Source organism: Haplochromis burtoni, unplaced genomic scaffold (genome assembly GCF_018398535.1).
Source record: "Haplochromis burtoni strain Fernald_Lab_line unplaced genomic scaffold, NCSU_Asbu1 Contig_635, whole genome shotgun sequence".
NCBI lineage: Eukaryota > Metazoa > Chordata > Actinopteri > Cichliformes > Cichlidae > Haplochromis > Haplochromis burtoni.
This window is the reverse complement of record NW_024582996.1, coordinates 219,216-242,088: the sequence shown is the minus strand read 5'-3', so window position 1 is coordinate 242,088 and position 22,873 is coordinate 219,216. Positions and strand designations below refer to the sequence as shown.

Here is a 22,873-nt window from a genome sequence, read left to right as displayed (position 1 = left end):
ACTTAAATCTGATGCTCATAAATAAATAAATAAATCAATCAATTGTTTTATCGATTATGGATACATGATTAATACACGAGTAACCATGTGGTTCATTACATCATGTTAAAATAAACTGAGAGACTAACAATGAAGGCAACAACAGCAATAAAATAATATTGATAATCAGCAGAAATAGTATTAGTACAGTGAGAGTATAGCTCAAGCTAGCGGTACCAATGTAAATGCACATGTAGGAAGTTTAACCTAGTGCCCAAAATGGAATAGAAGGCAGGAAATTGAGCTAGATAAGAAGAAGAAAAAGAACATAAAAGAAAAAAAAAGAAAATGGATGAGTTATTGTTGTTATTATTGAAATTTTAGCTCATATGTGAGGGCAAATAATAACCACTGAATGTAGCATGCTATTAGCAGACAAACTGAATTTGTATTAAAGTTTTTCTTGATCAACTTTTGCATTGGTTCAGTAAACAAAATAGTGCTCGAGGCAATTAAGTTTCACGGATAATATCCCAAAAGGCCTTCTGTTTGATTTGCTGAATGAAAAACATGCTGTGAGTTTTTGCAAAATAGGGTAAACATGCACTGAGTAGTATGAGCTCAGACTGACTAATTGAGATAACCTGTAGTTTAGGTGCACTTTGTCTGTCATGGACTAATTTGCTCTTCTTATCCAGAAACAAAGAAACTGTTCCTTGGCTACTGATGAGCAAAAAACACTGAAATCTCACCAATATTCTTGTAATGAATTTGCAGGATGATGTGCAAAAAACAAATGAGCTTAGGCGAATAAACAGGTCTCCCAATGCTCATCAGACGCCATGAAAACATTTGGTTATGTAATCATCCATCCATCCAATTTTCATTGAAAGGAAACTTCAAATCCTGAATATTCTTTCTTTAGAGTTCGTCATTTGTTTGTTGTTATTATGCACAAAGTTTTATTTTGAATATTAATGTTTCGTTACAGTGCATTCATCCAAAGGTTTGAGATGTAAAAGGTAAAGTTTTCAAAAATAAAGCTGTAAAAAGTATATATAATTTTTTATATATACTTTTTAGATATACACCAGTTGATCGATAACAGCAAGCTGAAGGACATTTAGAATTGGAAACAAACAAAATCCCTGTCAGCTCAATCACATATCCTGCCAGAACATCCAAACCTATTTGAATAATCCACATTTTTGCTCTGAATTAATCATTCTTGAGTGATGGGTTAATATTATGCAGCTGAATCAAGCCCTTACCTCTTCTATGGCGCATAAGCATTTGCCAAGACATAGTGTATGATTTAATTTGAGAATGACAGTACTTATGCAAATCAAAACTGTCCTCAAGTAGTGCTATGGGGGAAGAATCGTTATTTAGAAGGTGAAGATGTTAAAATTGTAAAATTCAACATAAGGACCCTACTGAATAGCTTCCGAAATTTATTCAAGGTTAGAGGGAGGGTAAATGAATGATTTGCGAGGGGGATGAACATATTGCTCTTCTCACTAAATTTGTGAGTGAATAATTTTTTCCCCTCAGATGAAGTGAGCAGATTTGGCAGTTACCCTCAGAGTGTGTTGCGGGTGGGGGTAATCTGTTTGTTGGTGAGCTCCTTTGCAGGCTTATGGAACAACTAGTATATCAACTTCCCCAAATACGTAGCCTTAATAGCCTCGAATAGACTGAAAACTGCACTGGTTCTTCAGTTAAAGAAGTCAACATGGAAACATGCCTTCATCTCGTAATGAATAATTAAGGGCATATTTTATCAGCTGCTAGGAAGTATGACGGGCACAGTGTGGAGAGGCTCTCGGCTATATTGACTTTAATTGTGACTGGCATCTGAAGGCTTTCTTCCCAGTGTGGCGAAGAAAATGTCCCTTTTGCTTAGCTGTGCCTGCAGCTCACAATAACGGCTTTTAAAGGGAAACGAGCTGTAATTAGTGGATAGAGAGTTGACCCTCATGCATAAAATCCCCAACTAATGCACCGGGATCAGACTTTAGAGGCTACTGTTGTTGCACAATGTAGTAGGGAATGGCCTATATTAGTGAAGCTCCAACCACACAGGAGTTGTTTACAAAACCCATTATTGTATGTCAGGACTTTTGTTTTTACAACTTGCAGTCACCAGGAAATATATGTCAAGTTGAGATGAACTTAGCAGTATTAAAAAAGATTATGATATTGCCAACACAATTTGCACAGTGTGCTTAATCAGACTTACTGTGTAATAGAGGGTTGGGTAGGAAGGAAGACGCCATAAATCTTTGTAACTGCTTGACGTGAGTTAAGATGACAGAAGATTTTAATCAATAAAGCATACATTAGTGTTTGCTGATGGATTGCAATTGCTTAACATAAATACTCAAATATGTTCAAAGTACTTCATCCATGTCTAATTTCCAAAACTGCCTTAATTTTCTGTTCTCACAGTCTCAGTGTAGCTCCAACTATTTCCAGCAGGGATTAGAGTGGGGGCGAAAAAGCACCGTACTTTGAGATAGTTCCCAATGCCTAAGATTTCTTTTTATATATTGGCAAGGTGGAGCTGACTGATGATCTCTTTGGTTCTCCAATATCTTTATCGTGTCATTGTTAAATATCCAAAATAATACATAATCTTATCAACTTTCATCTATAATGAAATGTAGGAAAAGTATATCGAAAGTCTTTGTATTTTCTATCTCAAATACTACAGGGGTATCTCATCTCTAAATTACAAAATACCATCATAAAGGTGACCTTTAAAATCCATATTTTAATAAAACCTTTCCATAAGTGCTAGTACAGTGGTAGAAGTCAAAATCAGAAGCTTTTTCCAGAAAATCTAATCTTTTAAAGCGGTTGCAATATCTCCCTCTGGAAATTTCCAAGCGTCTACAAGAATATATCATTGAAATGGTGTTGAAAAACCGACATAATCCTATACTTGTGTCTTCAACTTGGGAGCAGCACCTGCACAAAGACACAAAATTTAAAAGTGCATGATACAACTAGATGAAACAACACGTGGATTTGGAATGTACCACTGTTGGCCATGGCAGTGGTGGATATAATGGGGCTTTAAAGTCTCATGTTTCTTTTCTATAATTTGTATTTATTCTAACTAAAAAAGGAATTATTATTGAATTCCTGCTACTATAGCAACCGCTATTCAATAACGTATAACTCGAGCAACAAACAGACAAAAGCAATAATCACAGAATCTGTCACCCACGGCTTCCATCTAGTTCCAGTATTTACATTTCACATTCGCCATCATATTTGTGATATGATTCAACGAAAATAGGTAATAAGCTGTTTCCCCGTCCTCAACCCTGGCTCAGGTTTTTTTTTTCATTTTTGAAATGGCTTAGTTCTTTTAGATCTTCATTTCTGTATAGCATCATGAAGAAGAGGATTTCATTGACTTGAGACCTAATGTGTTCATTTGCAAATTCCTAAAGTACAAGATTGTAGATACAATTTGACCTTCAATGGAAACACTAAAAAATAAAACAAACAAAAAGAAACAGATTTTTTTTAACTTTTACACAATTCTTGATTAATGGCTGTCAAATGCACCAACTGCCTGTGCAAAATAACTTCATTTTCCTCATTTGGGATTTATTTCCTATAATGGCAAGGGCTCAGACAAAACACTGACTCACAAGCGCTTTATCAAAAAACAGAAGTACGGTATAAGAACTGTGACAGTCAGTTATTTCAATGCTCTCATGCAGACTGTGTTTATGCGGCATGACAAAAATGGTATTTTTTCACCTTTTCCACAGCAGTATGGGAAAAGTCAAATGGTAGATTTAACCTCCCAAAATAGTGACAGATCTGCACAGTGCAGTTTCCCTATTAACAGTTTCTTTATATAGGAAGGGAATTCTGGCATTTGTTTTAATGAGTGTTGATGCAGACTTTCATCTGGTCATTTTCAGTACTAAACTTTAATGAGCAGGAACTCAGAGCAACAGCGTATTTGATATTCATTAAGTACTGTTTTTGCACTGGAAACCAGTGACTCTGGATCAGTGCTTTGAATAAAACAAATCATTTGATTCTCTATGCAGACAAAGCAAACTCTAGATGGCTCTAAATTAATTGTCAAAAGGCTACAGCTGATTAGACCAACAACGCAGCTTTCTCCTGATAAATACACCTGACATCTTATACACTGCCCTGAAAACACATTTATTCTTACAGTTTTACCATAAAATAAACCATAAAATCTTAAGCTCCATTTTATTATTCCTTTGTTACATTGCTATTAATCTGATCCCTTCACCACAGATGGGACGGATGTTAACATATACTTGTTAAGGTAGAGCTTTCTATCCTGATAACCCATACTCTGTGGAGCAAAGGCAAAAAAGGAAAAACATCAACAGTGAGAAAGACACACAATGGGGAGTTTATTTGCTATTTCTAGCACCATGAAAAAGAACCTATGCCATACCAGTGGGAGAACCTTGTTCACATAAGATAAATGATTTAGCCTACTGTAATTAGTGACCATGAATGGATGGCTATCAATTGAACAGCTAAAATGGTATTAGATCATTTATCTATTTTTATACGTGCAAAATGATTCACCAGTCGTTCAGTCTTCAGTCTTTTACCAGCAAACGCACACAATGAACAAGCCTCTCCCTAAAATAACAAAACAAAAACCACACAGTTTCATTTATCTCTAATTTAAAATCTATGCAACACTTCATTCTATTTTCCTCTTGTTTTGAGATGATGGCTCAACGCACATTCATTTTAAAGAACGCAGAGGTGGATGGGCTTGTTTGTATCAGTTGACATGAAACTACACATGAACTTTAAAGCTAATAGTAGCAATTCACTGCATTATTTGGGAAAAGAAACTCTATTTAGATGGCCACAGCTACAATGTTGGTCTGTTTTCTCTCTAGCCACAATCCACGAAGGATTGAACAGGTCTGGTCATCCCCACAGTGGCTTCAGAGCAGAGATAGGGGAGCTTAATCCATGTCCTCTGAGAGATTGCCCAGAAAGATGAAGCCTTAATTAGCCAGATAAAACCTCACATAATGACGCTATTGATATAGACTGAGAAATGAGGTCTAAGCTGAAACCCCCTCCCCCAAATAAAACAAAGACTATTGCGCATAAGATGGTTGAGATGGGCTGGGAAGACACTTTGTAAAGTGACTGCGGTGGATGGAAAAAGGGGGCAGATCACTCTCACTCTCAACTCCAGCAGGGGAGCATTGTCTCATCTCTCTGAACAATCCACCTGCTCCAAATTCTCTCATAAGAAGCTTAGAGAAAAATGCTGACCTTCATATAAACAAAGATTATGTGGAGGAAAACAACAACAGTTTTGGAGTACTTAAGCAATAGCACTCTGGGGAGGTTCAAGCAATTAAAGGCAAAATTACTCATCTGAGCTGTCCTTGTATCCTCCCATTCCATATCTTTGCTTTTGTGTAGTAAGACGAGGTCATAGAGATAGTGAAAAGAAAGAGAATCACATCTCTATTCTTCTGCTAATCCTAGGGGTACTAGAGGGAACAAAATCTTACTTTCAGAACGACAATCTAGGTATTTCACATGCTATACATGGATCAATGACAAGGTGACCCAGTACAGTAATAGCAGATGGCTTTAAGGTTGGCAAAGACACTGCAAACCTCTTCAATGCTTGTTCTTCGAAGAAGTTACAGACATTAGCACCAGATTCCTTTCGTTTTCTTATTATTAAATAATAACTCCTACAACTGACTTAAATTTGTAGAATTTCATGTACACTATACGTAGATTAATATATTTTAACACTAGGAAAAGAAAGCCTCATTATATTTGAGTGCAACTGATATCAAAGCACATCCAGCCTCAATCTGCAGGGTTAGGAGGTGAGATCCCTTCTGCCACTCATGCCTTAATTAATGAGAATGACTGTCTGTTTCCTTTGTTTCCCTGCAAAGAGCAGTGCCTATGTTGAAGCACGCTGACAGGCAGACGCTTGTGGACACACGTTTTAGAATTTCATCTTTGTACTCTTGTCATGTTATTCTTGTCGTGATGTAACTTGTATGCCATTTACAGAGGACATGTAATTGCTGAAATGAAGCCAACTGTGCTGTAAAATCCTGGGTTTTTTTGGGGGGGGGGGGGGGTTTATTCACTTTATATGTTCAATCTGGATTGAGAAACACATTTTTATTTACAGAACCAGCTGAAGGGATCAGATAAGATGAGCCATTACTTAACCAATAAGCATTTTCCCGCTGTGGAAAAAAAAATCCACAGCAGATTTTAATGACATGTTAATTCACTATTTGAAACGGAAACGGTCTCATAACCAGTTAACTGTACTGGACATTTCTCATATACATAATTTTACTTTTCACTGTATTTCCACTTATTATTAGTGTTAAAATGTGTTTGACAAAAACAAACTGTAGCAAGTTGTTACAATGCTGTTTTACAGGCAAAATAAATAATCAGTCATTCAAAAAGTTGATTCATCTATAACCAAATTAACTTTTAGTCATCTGATTAACTTGACAGAACCTCTGATGATGACTTTTTTTGTCTGTCACAGGTAAAGGGAACACTAGCTTCTTTAATTTTTAGAGCCTGTTATAATTTATTTTATTTTTTTAACCTTCTGCCCACTTTTCAAGGTCTTTAAACCTACGTAACTTCATTACCGTTTGTGTTAGAGACAAAATTCAAGTGGTTTTTGAAAGCTGAAAAGATGAGTGGCATACATGATAATTGGGTGATAAAGGGTTTTAATGTTCTAATCTCAAAAGTAAGAATTATGTGAGATGAAAATGATCCCGTCTATTTCTCGAATGTATTTGAATTTTATTCATTTTCTCATCAAAATCATTTCTGCTCACCTTTTGCACCGTTTTCTAAGTCAGTTATGAGATGTGTGGGTTAAATTGTCTGGACCATCCTCTCACACCACATCAGTGCTCCTCAGACCTGATCTCTTTCCCCTCCTAATTCCCACAGGTTCCCAAACTACTTTGCACTTCTGTGGCAGCGCAACACACGCCGGCATCCAACAAGGTCAAATGCCATTTCATTTTCTCATCTTTGATCTCTGCACGGCTCTTTCATCAGTCTCACCCTCCCCATCCACCCGCATGCTACCGTCACCATTTTGCCAGTTAAACTGACCTTTCTTCTCTCCCTCAGTTTTGAAGAATGGCAGAAACTGGAATTAAAATACATGCTCCAGATGTAAAATATTATCAAAACCATAAAGCTTGTGAGAGTGTCTTTATTTAAAGAAAATAATAATGATGTCTAGGGAAAAAGAATTAAAAATAAAACAAGTCCACCTTGAAAATCCTGGATTTCTCTCTTGTATCATTTTTAGACTTCTGGCATGTTTAGGCTTAAAGGACTAAAAGGAAACAGCTGCTGAACTGTCTGTCACATCAGAATACGGTGTTAAAATGCCAAACTGCAACATTTATATGCGTTTTTCCTGCTAAAGATAGACTTTCAGTATCCTACATGTCAACTGACTTCGGGGCCTGATTGAAAAAGATTTAAACGTGAATGCAAAGTCTCAGAATTTCTACGAGATGCGAGACAGCACCGTGCAGGAGTCTAACTGTAGGTGGGATTATTACTGCCTCTTCGTGTCTAGCAAAACAACATCTCTTCATGCCACTCAGTCTGGTCGATAACCTGAAATCTGACCTCTTGTTTCCTCCCTGCACTTTCCCTATCCTCCTTCAACAATATTAGCAGTTCGTTGTTACATTATTCGGTTATTCTCTCTCTCTCGCTCTCTGTTAACAGCCAGAGGGTAAAAGAAAGTCGTAGTGAGGAAGGGAAACGGAGAGACAAACCAGACTGAGAGAGCTTTTAGGGAAGTTAAACTGAAAGAGTAAGATGGAGGTAGAGCACCAAAGAGATGAACGAGGGGAGCTTTTAGGGAACTAAAAGCTGCTCCCCCTTATACCTCAAAGCAAGGCCCCTGTTTTCTTGAATCACATGATGAATGGGAACAGACTGTCAATGGATAAAAAGCAGCTACACTGATCTCACGAAAGGGAGGGATAATGGACTTGAAGCACATTAAAATACTTGAATTATCTTGAGTCACTTTAATCCATGTGTCATGGAGGATAACCTCTCTATACTTTGGCACTAAGGTGTCACTTTCTTAATGAATCCTAATGGGATTAGTGGCTTTTAATGGCGATTTTAACTTGTCAAGGCCCATCAAATACAAAGAAAAACAATGCAAAATCAGAAACACCTTATTCAGAGCTCACTATCTCAATGTAAAGTAGCTTTGAAAAATATGGCAACATTTTCCAACCAGCCAGTTCAACAACCAGTTAACCAGAACTAACCTATTAGATTGTATTGTATCTACTCTATTTCCGTGTCAAAATGCACAATACCGACAGTTTAAAGGCTTCAATTATCAGATAAAGGGAAAACCTTTACTACACAATATTGTTGGTAAAAAGATAACAGCACATGGCTCTTTCTTAGCACAAGCTCTGGCATAGTTTATGAACTCATACACATGTATTTAAAAGGGTCTGCATGGCACTACATCTGTCAGTCAAACCTGGTGAATCAGTGTTTGTGTACAACTCTCAACACTTCACAACAAAAAGGAAGGAGGCACCACCACCACATGTTGATATACTGCAATTATGCTTTGAGTTAAATCCAGTTTTTCAGCTAAAAACTACACACAAAAAAATCCTTAAAAAACATCCTTAAAAAACCAACAATGAACTCTGCCAATCACTGATCACCATTTGCCCAACCATAATGTAAAAGAAGATCTGTATTGTTGTTTAAATGAGCTCAGCACTAGCCAAAATATTCTTTTTTTGAAGACGTGACTTTTACGCTACTACATCAATTTGAAATCACAGGAGACATGTAGCAGGTTGGGTGCAAATGACAACTCCGTTTCTAAGTACTTCCTCAGTCAGCCTACTAGACAGAGGGAAGAGAGTCGAGAGTACTAGCACTGCACCTAAACACCGGACTCTGAACTCTGAATCTCAATGGGCTATTTTAACAGCCATTACATCAGGGAGGTGGGGCACAAACACAAATCTTGTTCCCACTTATGAAAAATATCATATGCTCCATTCAAGTGAAGCTGTGAAAGTGGAGCTGCTGTTGTATCACAATTGTGTTTCAAATTGCCACCAAATAGCACTGTTTGAATTGCTGCTTTGAATAGAAAGATGCAACATATTGTAATTTTGCCTCACAATAGTAATCATCAGCGCTGCTACACCATTTATTCAAACTCCAGCCATGAATGCATGTGACATTATCAAATGGGTCAATAATATCCATTGTCTACAACTGGAAAAGAAGGGAAGACGGCTTAAACGACGGACAGGGAATTTACATGTCAAAAACATCACATTTTCGATGATCCCGGTTCAGTGTTTTTTGTGGCCTGCTGATACACCTAAAATGTAACCATTATTCTCCATAAAAGTATATATAGTGCGCAGTGTAGCTATACACTAGATCACCTGTTTGCCATATGACTATAAGCTGTAAATAAGTGAAACTATGGAGTACGTTTTCAATGGCTGAGGCTACCTTGACTGACTTCTGATCGGATGTTTTCACCCCAAAGTCCCATCCAAAGCTGTCAGTCTTAGGCCATCAGCTCACTCAGTCAACATAATTTAGAGCCCACTAACAGTTTAGGAGAGTGGCATTTACACGCAGTCGTCCAAGAGGTGAGTGTTTAAGGCTTCCTGGCAACAGAGTTTCATTACTCTTTCATCATTCATGACTCCACTCCACAGGGTTGGTAAAAATCCTTAGCAAATACAAACCTTTGACCAATAGCTTCATCTGGCATCAATAAAGGCTAAATTGTTATTGAAATCCAAATTTTTAATAAAAGTTGATGGTAGGCATGCAATCAATTTTGACTGCTTGTTGCCATTCAAAATTCCACCTCTTTGTGAAGACCTTGATCTCGCACACAAGCACAAAATGGTTCTCTGAAAACCCCTTTGGAGAATTTCCCTAAAGCCATTTTTCACACCGCTGTGAAGTAGATCAGAATTAGCTGCACTTGTCTGATTTTTTTTTCTCAAACGCGAATTCTTTAAATGTTAATGAACCCCACAGGCTAATGTAAATGCATGACATTTACACATGCCTCTGACATGCCTCTAACAAGATTGTACACTACAATGAAATTTTACTTAAGGAGTAAGCAGTGGGCAGAAATCTAAAACAGCCTGAAATTGATAGGTATCTGCCCCCCTCCATTCTAAACCTCTCCCACCTGACTAACACGGGCACAAACATGTGCTTCATGAACTCTGGAAATAAGTAAATCCTGACTTCAGACTTCAAAAAAAATTAAAACCCCAGTCTTTTCAGATACTTTGCTTTTATGCTACTTTATGTAGAACTGCACAAACCACACCCCTGCATTCCCTCTCGGGTCACTTGAAATACAGTATGGAAACAAAATGCAATATCCAATTTTTTGGGGGTGTTTTTTCTCAGACGACAAAAATATGTTGCTTATCCGAGTTTTAAAGCATCCATTGGCTGCTTATTTGCATTAATTTTCTCTTTAGTTTCCTGCTTTTGATTGCAATGAGCCATGAAAGATATGTCATGCAGTTAAATATTAACATAAAAGCCAAGTCACAGCAGGATGTGAATATTGTCTGTTAGAATTCACACATCAAGACTTGAAACCCGTGCATTTCTGCATATTAAGTGTATGGTAGTTGCAGCTTTGTGACAGGTATCTGTGATGTGACAAATAAATGGTTTCCATTTTGGTGTAAATTCTGGATTAGTGTGCACAATAATCACGTTAATGTTTCTACCATCGCAGGATTAAGGGCAATGCAATTAGAATTACAAATGTGAAATCAGATGCGACACAGTGAAAGCCATTTTCACTAAAATGGTAAATGGCCTGTATTTGTATAGCGCTTTACTAGTCCCTAAGGACCCCAAAGCGCTTTACACAACCAGTCATCCACCCATTCACACACTGGTGATGGCATTGGCAAGCTACAGCCACCCTGGGGTGCACTGACAGAGGCGCGGCTGGCCCGACAGTGGCACCACCGACCACCTCCAGTAAGCAACGGGTGAAGTGTCTTGCCCAAGGACACAACGACCGAGACTGGCCAAGCCTGGACTCAAACCGGCAACCTTCCGATTACAAGGCAAACTCCCAACTCTTGAGCCACGATCGCTATGCTGCACTCACCACACATGACCATGTGAAGCTAGACAGCTAGCGAACAAAATAGACGAGATCTTCCACACAAGGCTTGCTTTTCTTGCTTTTAATGAAGATTCTTTAAAGCCTTATCTCTCTCAAGGCTTCTCCTTGCTATTTCTTATTTGTAACTGAAATATACAGAAAGTGAAAATAAATTGCTAGCTAATACACATCTTAATGACAAACTTAAAGATTAGCCTAGCTTAACACGTGCGTTACATTAGCGTTGCAGTTCACTCCAGGTAAACACATATAAAAGTTGTTTCTTAACACATTAATATTCACAAAGACGAACGTTTCCCAAGGTACAAGCGTGTACATGAACTCCTTCACTCTTTTAATACTGCCGAAGCACTTTTCACGGAATTAACGGAGAAAACACGTCAAAGATATGTGAATGATCAGAGTGCTCCCTCGCTTTCCGCACATACAATACAAAGATCGCTTGTGATAACGATGTCTCACTCTGAGCAAATTTCGAATCCATACATTTTAACTGTTTTTAGCATGAATTACTTAGAATATTTCTTAACTTTGAACTTATTTATCACTTTGCTTATGTAACTTAATCAGACTATGCACTAACTACTGACCTTTGACCAAAAGGCATAACAATCGCCCTATCGTGGTAAACTTGAGGGCACAGCAAGGGCCACATATCCTCAAATATCTTTAAACAGCGAATCATTTACAGTAAGAATTGTAGAAATTCAGAATAAATTAACAGATATTCTAAAGAACGTTTTTTATAGTAACGTAACACATTAAACATGTGCTTCTTTATCTTTTTGGAGTTTTTTAACAAACCCTGACACTGCACCACCACAAGACCAGTAAATATATAATATGTGCACAACTGCAAAGAAACACAAACACAGAGTGTAACACATAAAAGTAGTTTAAATCTGCAATGAGACACAGCCCCTACATGGCAGCCAGCTGCTACATTATAAAAAAAATTACACGGCATTTCATAAGTTGCGTTTGACTTGGGCAGGTTAGCCTTATGGGAAAGAAAAGAAATAGATTGCTGTTGACACTGTTGAGGAGCTGTTTCCAGCACCTCTGCTATGCTGTCTGGGACACTTTCCCAATAGATGGAAATACTTACATGAAAGTGATTGCACTGCTGAAACTACAAAAGCGAGAATAAAAATGCTCATGAGTTTTTGACAGCACATATAGCTGTTCCTTCTCCTTACCCACTTCTAAAGATATCAGTCAAGGACAAAAGTGACATGTGAACAAGATGCTTCCTCCTCCCATCAAATAGCCACTATGATCCCACTACAGATCTTTTATAACCACACCACCCAGCCTCGGGCAAAAAGTGGAACGACAGCCGGGGGCTTATAAAAACAACGTAATTGCAGTCTCATGTGAAAAGTCTCAGCGCTGCCATCCTAGCATTATGTGGGCACCGTGGCCTCACAACTGGGAGCTAATAAACACCTTGTCAATGCGGTAGGTGTTAGCTTTACACCCAGGATGAGTGTCTCCAGGATACATGTTAACACATCATAAATCCACTCACTATTGGTCACTTAGTGTGTTGTGAGAAAGCAAGCCTGTGATCAGTCATCATACACTAACATCATGGTCCACACCATCACCACCCACTTTGTCTTGACTGCTTCTCTGTCCCAGTCTGCTGTCTATGATGAGGCTGATCTCTACCATGAATGAATAATGCTGCACACATATTTCAGTCTGATCTCATTAGTTTACTGTTCCATTCTCTGTCTATATCTGGTTACATTTCAAGCATGGGCTACTAAGACATAACCATTCTTCACTGAAATATAATGGTGTTACGAGGATCAAGATTTTCCTGTGATATCTGATACTCTGTATTATACTGCCCGCTATGTAGAGATTTAGCTTATTGCAAACATTGATCAGCACGTTGTAATTCAATACTGCATGCCAACAGCAGCATGAATTTGTAGGCCAGAATGGAGAGGAGCGTTTTCTACATGTGTGTCGTAGCCTACTGTATTGTAGGGCAAAGAGGTTAATCCTACTGAAAAAATGTAGATAGTCAAGGTCAGTGGCTGCACATTTGTTTAATGAAGGCAGCCGGGGCGTCTGGACAAAGCGGATCACACACTTCAGGAGCCTCTTAACTGCTGCAAAGCAGCTATGATTGAGTCAGCAGTGTGCCAATCATCAATGAAAACAAAAAACAGTAAAACATGACAGAAATAGGGCTTTAAGCCTGGGGATGAAATTAACAACCACAGGGCAGGATTTAAAAAAAAAACAAAAAACAGAAAAACACTTACTGTAATGGGGTCACTCTAAAGTCATTACTGAGTCCAAGAAGCAAACAAAGGTACCTTGATAGGGAGAGCACATCGGACCATCCAACCAAAGCCCCCCACTCACCCACACACATACAGGTGCCACACCCTTGTGGCTGTGTGATATCTCAGTGTACCCCCTATCTATCACGTTAGATTGTGTGCCCAGATAATGCCAGAGAAGCTGTGCTGCTGCTGTTGCTGCTGATGGAACGACTGGAGGCTGCTCCTGTTCGAGCTGGCTGTCCGCTCCTTCCGGCTATTTATAACCAATAGAGCTACAGCACTTTATGAATGTCTGCAGGCACAGCATCACAGAGTCTTCTGATGCTCTGCCTCAACAGCTTTTGTGAGAATTATATGCATATAACAGTACACACATTATAATAGGCTGTCCTGCACAATAAAGCGGGAAGACATTCAGGGGCCGCTGTCACATTCCCTAAAAATGCAGCCTCTAATAACAAACAACAGATGGAGTGTGGCACCATAAACGCACAAGTTTCATCTTGTGGACTGTTTCGTCGCAATTGGTGCTATATATAGATCCCACGTCTGTAGTCTAGTTGAAAACAAAGAGTCCCAAGTCGTTTCACAAAAAAGAAAAAAAGAAATGCACCACCACACCGCTGCAGAAGCCTGCTTGCTTTTTATACGCTGCCCATTTAACAGATAGCCATCTTTGCAGATGAATAAAATGGCATAGGAGGGAGGATCACGACTGCCTCACACTTCAACACAATGACAAATGTTATCTCAGCAGAGCCTATACGTGGTCAAATAAAGGCTAGATGAAGATAACATTTTGCAATTCACTCACCTCCCTACACACACACAGACACAGTCCATGTTCTGCCTCTCTCTCTCTCTCACGAACACAAACACACACACACGCACACATTCGCGGGACAATTAAATTTGATTAATGCTTTAAGCTTTCGTCCTCTCCGACGAGCACACGGACACGCAGAAATGAGCAGAAAAGCAGATTTAAAATGTGCACCGATAACAAAACTCTAAATGAATTTGGAATGTGTCTTTATTGGATGTTCTGATACCTGCAGAGGACGCGCCTAATCACACTCAAGTCCCCGTTTGCGTTTCTGTCCTGTCAACAAATTCTGTCCTTATCATTTGGGACTTGCAGGAATATATGTGTATATGTATATTGTTGATTTGACATCGGAAAGCGCTCCTTGGAGTTACAAATAAACCTCTCTTATGAACTGATGTCGCCACTAGCGCACTAGAATTCACATATTTGATGGATGTTTTCTTCAAAGTAGCCAGGGGGAGACCAGGGTTTGGCTGCATACTATCCACCTCTCTAAAATCTTGGCCTCACCCCACATTAAACCGCAGTGACATAAGCACGGAAACCGAAATGTATCTGCATTATTTTATTTATTTATTTATTGATTTATTTTAAAAACAGTTTTTCCTAAATGTATTTTATTTTATTTCACTGGCTTTATTAACCAAATACTTACCTGCTGTAGCCCTCACTGCTTCCAAGCATCCTTTCGCATTTCTTCCCGACGGCAACTCCCAGCCACCAACACTTAAACTGAGACGCACTATCTCAAGTCCATCTCCTTGATAGATAGCTTTAAAAGATGACAAGGGAGAACAGACACCAGGCAGCCGTTTCCTGCTGATTTCCAACGACTTTCTCCAAAACGGCACTGCTGCAGTTCTGAGACGATAGCAGTAGTTAAAACAGATAACCCACACAAACGCGCACATACAGCGCGATCCTCCCTTGGTAATGGGGCTCCTTGTGAGCCCGAACTCGTCCGATGAGAATAAAGAAGGAATGCAAATGGCAGGTAGAGAACAACTCCCACGCACTGCTCCCGATCCAAGCGCACAGCTCCCTGATGCAGTCTCTCCACAGCACACTCTCGGTACTGTGTGACTGGCTGTCGTCAGTGGCACAGGCAATCCGATTGCTGGAGGGAGGGACGGAGATGATCAGCGGAACGCACTCTGCCCGGTGTCCTACTCAAGTGTGTGTGGTAAAGCTGTGTGTTTGCCTGGGCGTGTGTGCCGTGTTCTATCACGTCACATACGCAATTCGTCCATTTAGTGGTATATTCATTTAGACCCCACGCGTTTTGTTAACCTTCCTTATATGTCCAGATATGTCTTTCCAGATTTCAGCCTCTCCTCTGGCGCGCACAGAAACGTTGACGCACACGGGCACATGGGACATAAAGCAGCAATATATTCTGAGGGTAAACTGAACCTAATTTGTCCGCGACACCTTTGTAACGTGCAAATGCTTCACCGAAACGTCATGGAAAATACGGTTATATATAATTATATATGTGTCTGAGAAAGAAGTGGAAACCAAAAGGGAACGTGAGACGAGGAAGGAAGGGAGTCTATGAGAAAGTAGCAGTTCCCTTTTTAAAGGCCTGATGGCACTGTGGGCTTCGGGTACTGCAGTCAAACATACACAGGCATTCACAACACACTGCTTCTTCCATGAGGCAGTCTGTGCAGTATGCTCCCTAATACATACCTGATATTTTACCTCCTGTGATTTTTAAACGGAGTCTATGGACAATCACTTAGAGATGGTAGGTGATTTAAAACTGGAAAATAAAATTACAACCCCAATCAAAAAAAGGGTTGCTGTGTAAAAACGCAGTGATTTCTTGTAATCACATTTTTCACAACAAAACATAGAAAAAATAGATATTTAAACTGAGACTTTTTACTGTGTCACTGAAAAATAGGTATTTATGAATTTGATGTCGCCACACTTTCTGAGTAAAAAAGTGGGACAGAGCAACAAAAGGCTGGAAAAGGAAGTGGTAGAAGGAAGGAAGAGCAACTTAGAGAGTTTCTCAGAAGGAAAGATGGGCAGAGGCTTATTAATCTGGAAAAAAAAAAACTGCATCTACAAATAGCGGAGCCATTTCAGAGTAACCTTCCTCATAATGAAATTGCTAAGACTCTGAATATTTCATCCTCTGCAGTAACACAATATCAAAAAAAATCAGGAGAATCGCTGTGTGCAAAGGACAAGGCCAAAAAACCCCAATACTGGACACTCATGGGTTTCAGACCCTCTGGTAGCACTGCATTAAATACAGGCATGATTCTGACATGGAAACCATTGCTTTGACTGGGGAACACTTCCAGAAGTCACTGTCTGTAAACACTGTCCAGGATCCAGGATAAGAAATCTATCATACAAAAAAAAACATATGCTAACATGATCCAGAGCAACTTATGCTCCCTTTTAGATGATGTACTTTTCATGGATGGTCTTGCATTCAGTAAGACGTTGCTAAACCACATACTGCAGCTATTACAACTTCATGGCTTTAGCTGGTCTGCCTGCAGTCCAGGCTATTCACCAACTGAAAATATTTTGCACATGAAATGAAAGATATGTAAAGGAAACACACTGCTGAGCACCTAGAATCCTATATAAGAGAAGACTGGGACAACATTCCTCTACCAAAACTCCAGCAGTTGGTCTCCTCAGTTCCCAGATGTTTAGAGTGTGTCATTACAAAAAGAGGGGATGCTACAGTAGTAAGCCCTGTGTCAACTTTTTTTTCTATTGCTGTCATGAAATTTAAAATGAGTTAAAAATTTTCACAAAATAACGAAATATCTCAGTTTAAACATTTGGTATGTTTCTATGTTCGACTGCAAAATCGGACCTATTCATCATAGACATCTGTAAGTTTACATGGTGCTTGCACTGTCTGCCATGACATGTTCCATTTATGAATCCTTACTTTGCTGTTAGGTGTAACCCTTACCAATGACCCATTTAAAAAAATTATATATATATATCATTAAAAACTTTTATCAATGTCATAAACAATAGGACCTTAACTCACTGATTGGTGAAAACTTGCAAAGCACTGTGCCCATGAGTTAATGAATGGTCTTAAATGAAACAATGTAAAAACCAAAACAATGGATTTTACATTGTTTCAGGAAAAACACACACATATTTATGTGCATATAATACAAACACAATTATGAGTGTTTAATTAATTTTCAGAAATAGAGTCACGTTAATCTTGTCTAACCTCGAGTGGCCATAAAGTTGAACATTAGCATGTTTGTTAGCATGGCAAAAATAAATTGTTGAAATTTAGATTTTTCAGCAATTTTCTCAATTTTCTAGTTTTTCTCAATTTTGTGCTCATGATGAAACTTATTCATGCGTTCAGTATAGAAGATCTGTAACCACCCATTTAGCCACTTCCTTGATGTCCACCTGCTAGTCTATTCTTTACTGCACTTCCCACGCTGTCAAAGTCAATGCTGACATCATTACTCAAGACCAATCATTCTCTTGCCCACCTTCAGTGAGCCAATCAGCTCCAACCCATGTGCTTTAAATCTCAGTGCTCTTCTGTCTTCCAGTCTGTCATTTGTACAGCCACCTCCTCCCCATCTCTGCCTCACCCTGCTCAATCAGAACCCATCCAAGTCCCCATCTTCACCAGCACCAGCGTCTATCATCGCTGGGATTCTCTTCTGCCATAATGAGTCTTGGCAAATAAATGAGACAAAATAGATTAATTAATTTCTGTATCACAGAAAATCATGTTCCATTCTTACAAACGATCTCTTGAACTACCTGTTATCTTTGAGTACTGGATGCTGGTGTTAAATGATTTGGTTGGTTTCGTATCACTGATGAACATACTAGGAAGGCACTAACTTATTTTTTTTGTGATTAGCTGAGGTGTAATTACAGTAAAAAATAGAATATTTTGTAACTGAAATATGATTTTGATGGTGTTTACGTCTGTGTACATTAACTGCAAAAGGTCTTTAAAGTAAGCTATAAAATGAAGTTATTCCTATGTTTTGAAGAGTTTTAGGACTTAGATTTTAACTTCGATTTCAAAAACTATAATGTACCCTATATTATCTGCTTACACTATGACAAAGTCACACAAAATATTTGTCCAGCAGTGTTGAAATCTGTCACTTTTGCATGCCCAAAGCAACTCTGCACAGGAACTTAAGCCATTCTGGCACCACAGCTACTTGTCAATGTCTTCAGCAGCAGATCACGCATGGCCAAGGTACCCTTGCAATGAGTAGAAGGAATTTTGCCAGTATTTTAGAGTTATTTCCACGCTGCCTGGCTATAAAACCATTCTGTTAGACAGGGGCTTTTTCTTTCCAGATCACTACCCTAGAACTGACAGTATATTTCCCTATAGATATAAAGTTAAAAATAAACAATTGTAATACGTTTTGTGTACTGGTGCTTGACATGTTTCATCAATATATATTACTCATCAGCTGATCGATATGAGTAAAATAAAATTAATAAGTAAATGCACGATTATACTCATATTTGCAGTACTAGTCAAACATGCTCACTGTGTTATTAGATGAATAAAACTCAGAGAAAATTAGATTCCAAAAGGGAACATTTGACTGTGACATGATGCACCTCATAGGCGGGAGGAGAGAGGCGAAGTTCGTAGACCTCATTCTTCTCTACTTCGTCTCCATCCTCTCTGCCCTGCTAAGAGCTGCAAACAACAACAGAGGTAACAATGGATACCTAGTGACGCCACAGGCTTTGAAAGGATCCCATCAATAATTAATTTGTTCAGCTGTGTTCCTCAACACTGGCACGCATGCTTGTCCTTAATCTTCTCTTATACTTGGTGTGAGGGGTTTCTGTCAGGTGGATAATCATGACTCTGCAAGATGAATGACTCTGTGATTAGATGATAAAATAACCATTTTCTTGTTATGCTACAATCGTTCTTGATAGGTGAGTGGCTTTGTATAGCAAGTTTCAAGGTTGTCATTCTTGCTGGGTAACTATTGATAAGGCTGGCCCCCCAATGAATTCTGATACCGATACAGTCTTTGGCATCATTTTAAGAGTCACTATTTCAACAGAAATAAAGAAATATATTTTTGAGAATGAATCATGAATTGTGTCTGCAAGCTAGAATAACTTTCACTCTGACTTAATTTATGTTGCCAAATTAAATTCTGGTGTTCAGAATTTTTTTTTCCTTCACAGTAGGAGACAAATGAAAACTTGGGAATGAAATCTTAACTGTTTTCAACATCAAGTGAAAACTGAATTCACCAGTTGCCGACAGCCTTTTATTTTTGTTGTTTTTGTTTGTTTTTCAGTCTTTGGTCCCTTTGGTATTTATTTTTTCAAAAGGCAGATTGACTCTTATTATGAGTTGCAGCTAACCATTTAGCGTGTGATCATATATCCATTCAGCAACAACAGATAAATATTAAGACGCCAACAAGTAGTTGAATCTTTCACTGCTGCACAATTGTCTGCTGGGAAACCTTCATGCATCTGGATGCTACAGACCAAGCACACGCACATGGTGATGGCATTCCCCAATGACAGTGGCCTCTCTTAGCTGGACATTGCCTCATTTCACAAGAGCTGTTCAAAAAAGACTCAAGAAACAGGACAAAGAGCCCATGGTATTGATCTAGACTCCAGACTCTCACTTTGTAATCCAGAGGATCAAAATGATCCACTGCCAGCTTTCCCTGCCAGCCATAGGACGCCCATGGTGGTTTTTAAAGTTGTGGCTGATTTGTGTATTTACATGTGTATTCACCTGGTGGGCTGCCAAGGTACTGCAGGAATAATAACAAAAACTCAGGTTGAAATTACAACTTGGTACAGTTATATATTTATCTAAATATATTTGTTTATTTACTCTTGGCTGTGCGACAGACTGGCCATCTGTCCAGGGTGTATCCCACCTCCTGCCCTATGGTAGCTGGGATAGACTCCAGCTTCCCTCTACCCAGAGACTGGGATAAACGGAAGAGACTGTGAGGGTTGGTTTGTAAATTAAAACTGATAATAGGAGGTTAGTTTGTTATATTACTCATGGTCCTCATTTACTGCAGTGGCAGGTCAACTTAATATCAGAGCAAAACGTGCAATAGACACGTTGGTCCGCTGTGTCCATTTCACGCTTTGCCTCTCCAAAATCTGAAATGGAGATTTGTGAAGAAGTTGCATTACCAGCAGGGCGAGATAATATATTTTAAGACACCAAGTCGGTGGTGAGCAAAAAACGTACTAAGGATATTTCCGGGTCCTTAATCGTCAGAATCGATTAAGCTAGGGGGCTAATATGTATTTACGTGTAAATGTGTCAGTAATGTCTGCTAAATGCTTTCCTGTGATTATTTTCATGTAAAATAACTCCCTTTGCTGCAATGTTTTGGAGACCAAAGTGTGAAATTGACACGGTGGACGGGCGTTTCTGTTGTTACACACTTTGTCATGATATTGGGTTGGCAGGTGGGTCACACATTGGCCTCAACGCTTGACTGAGTAGTATTAGCAATTGATCATGTTTTTAAAAAATGAAATTTTCAAGGAAATGCAGTGCTTTATCTTGTATTTTGATTCGAGTGAAGATGTAATATTGGGTGGGTCCCAAGGGAATTTTCTGGTTTTTAAATGTGCTGCAGCACTCTTGACTTTGGGAACAAGCTGGGTTTATTTATTCATACAACAGCAGTCTCACAAAGTGGCTTTATTTTATAGCACATTAGTATATGATACGCCCATGAAATACAAAAATTGTTAGAAAGATGGAGTTTTTATTTTTTAAAGATCTCTAGGAATATTGCTTATTTTCCTTTGTGTTACAAATCTGCATTTGCTGGTTGTTTTCTATTTTTAAAACTTTACAACCGTGTAAAAAATACTTGGATATAGCAGGAATCTGTGGTTTGGGCAGAAACCCTTTGCACATTTGCTGTGTGCCACAAAATGCAGCAGCCAGAAACTCTTTGGGGGGGATATGTTAGGCAAGCATTGGTCCTGGCTGGGACCAAATTTGACATCTCATAACACTTACTTGCTCCAAAGTAATATCGATTTCTTTTCCAGAAAAGAAGCAAAAACAATATAAAGCTAAAAAAAAAACCCAGAACCCAGACACAGCACAGCAAAACTCAACAGCAAGAAAAACCTCTTGAAACAAAGTAAACAGGACTTACAAACCTATAAACTTTCCTTTTCTGTTTTCCGTCAAACTTTGTTGGCTGTTAAGTTGGTCAAAGTAAAGCAGCATAAATATTTCTTTCTTGCCCTGTTTTTCTTTCTTTCTTTTTGCGGCACTTACCTAAAATCCATCTCTTTACTCACTATTCTTCTAATCCTTACAAATGGCAACACACTCCCCACTGTCACTCAAACGTCCTCACACATAAATAATAGGCACATACATCGACTCACTCATTGTCACTCAGTCTCACACTCACACTCATTTGCGCTGACTTGTGTTATTGTACTGCTATGTAAAATGGCTGGTGCAGTGAAAATGGAAAGCAGTGAGGTTGGAAGGGAAAAGTCCCTCAATGGGCTTTGAATTGCCAAGGTCCTGAATAAGCATTGTAATATGGGCTTGCAGGCAGCAACCAAATATGCAAAGAATTGGATTTGGCATTACTGACATCTAGTTTTACCCTCGCAAATGCGCAACCTACAGAAATACAAAATCATAATTTAGCGGTAATGCACACTATTAACAAGCTTTAACAATGTAAAGGATATTGTTCTGGGACTGCGTGTGGTTTAGGGAGTGATTGCTTTGGTTTTGTAGCATGACATCCTCAGATATAGAACTATGTTCATAACAAATAATTGAAACTCATAACGTTGCAAGAGTTTCAATCCAACATGAAAATGACAGCCATCAAGATCATGAAATCTGTTTGAGATGACAGCAGTACACCAAAGGAATATGTAATGGTCATAAAAATGATGACATATTCACATTGATAAGTCAACTAATGAACAGCTCAGCACCCATAATCATTGCTGAACACATTTCTGAACCTTGTTATAGTAGCTTTGACACAATTGCTCCCACAGATGTACTAAGTGGAAAAGCATACAGCAAGAAGGGATCCTGGATACTAACTCTAAGGCTAGTGTTTCTTTGGGCCTACTAGCACAGACCATACTGATATCAGAGGTATTATCTGGCCTATCATAGTAATGAAGAATAAATACTGTGGCAACTCGGACCTAGATCTGGACCTAGACCTAGCCCAGTGGTCATATGAGCAATACTTTGTCTTCAGTGGTTTATATTTCCCACAAAACAATTGGCAGGCTGCTGCTCTCTCACCGCTACTCAGGCTCAGTGCAGTGCAAGAAAGACTGCAAAGCAAAATGATGCTCCCATGCCACTTGCACACACTGCTTTGGGCAGACTATCATTCCCATTAAACTAATAACAGTTAGCTTCTTATCTCACAGTGTCTTGGCAAAGTCACTTCCACCCTTGAACACATTGCCTTTGAA

General features: G+C 38.9%; 1 protein-coding gene across 2 annotated transcripts in view; it reads right to left on the bottom strand.

The window, feature by feature from the left end:
* The window catches only part of LOC102292668 (leucine-rich repeat and immunoglobulin-like domain-containing nogo receptor-interacting protein 1), a 129,125-nt gene that overhangs the window by 10,441 nt on the left and 95,811 nt on the right, over window positions 1-22,873 (bottom strand). The window contains exon 1 of one of the 2 annotated variants that reach the window (XM_005949006.3): window positions 15,039-16,206. The exons of the other annotated variant lie outside the window; for it this stretch is intronic. The gene's annotated coding sequence lies outside the window, so the exon portion shown is untranslated. Of the gene's footprint in view, window positions 1-15,038; window positions 16,207-22,873 lie in introns of those variants that run through there. 2 annotated transcript variants of the gene reach the window in all.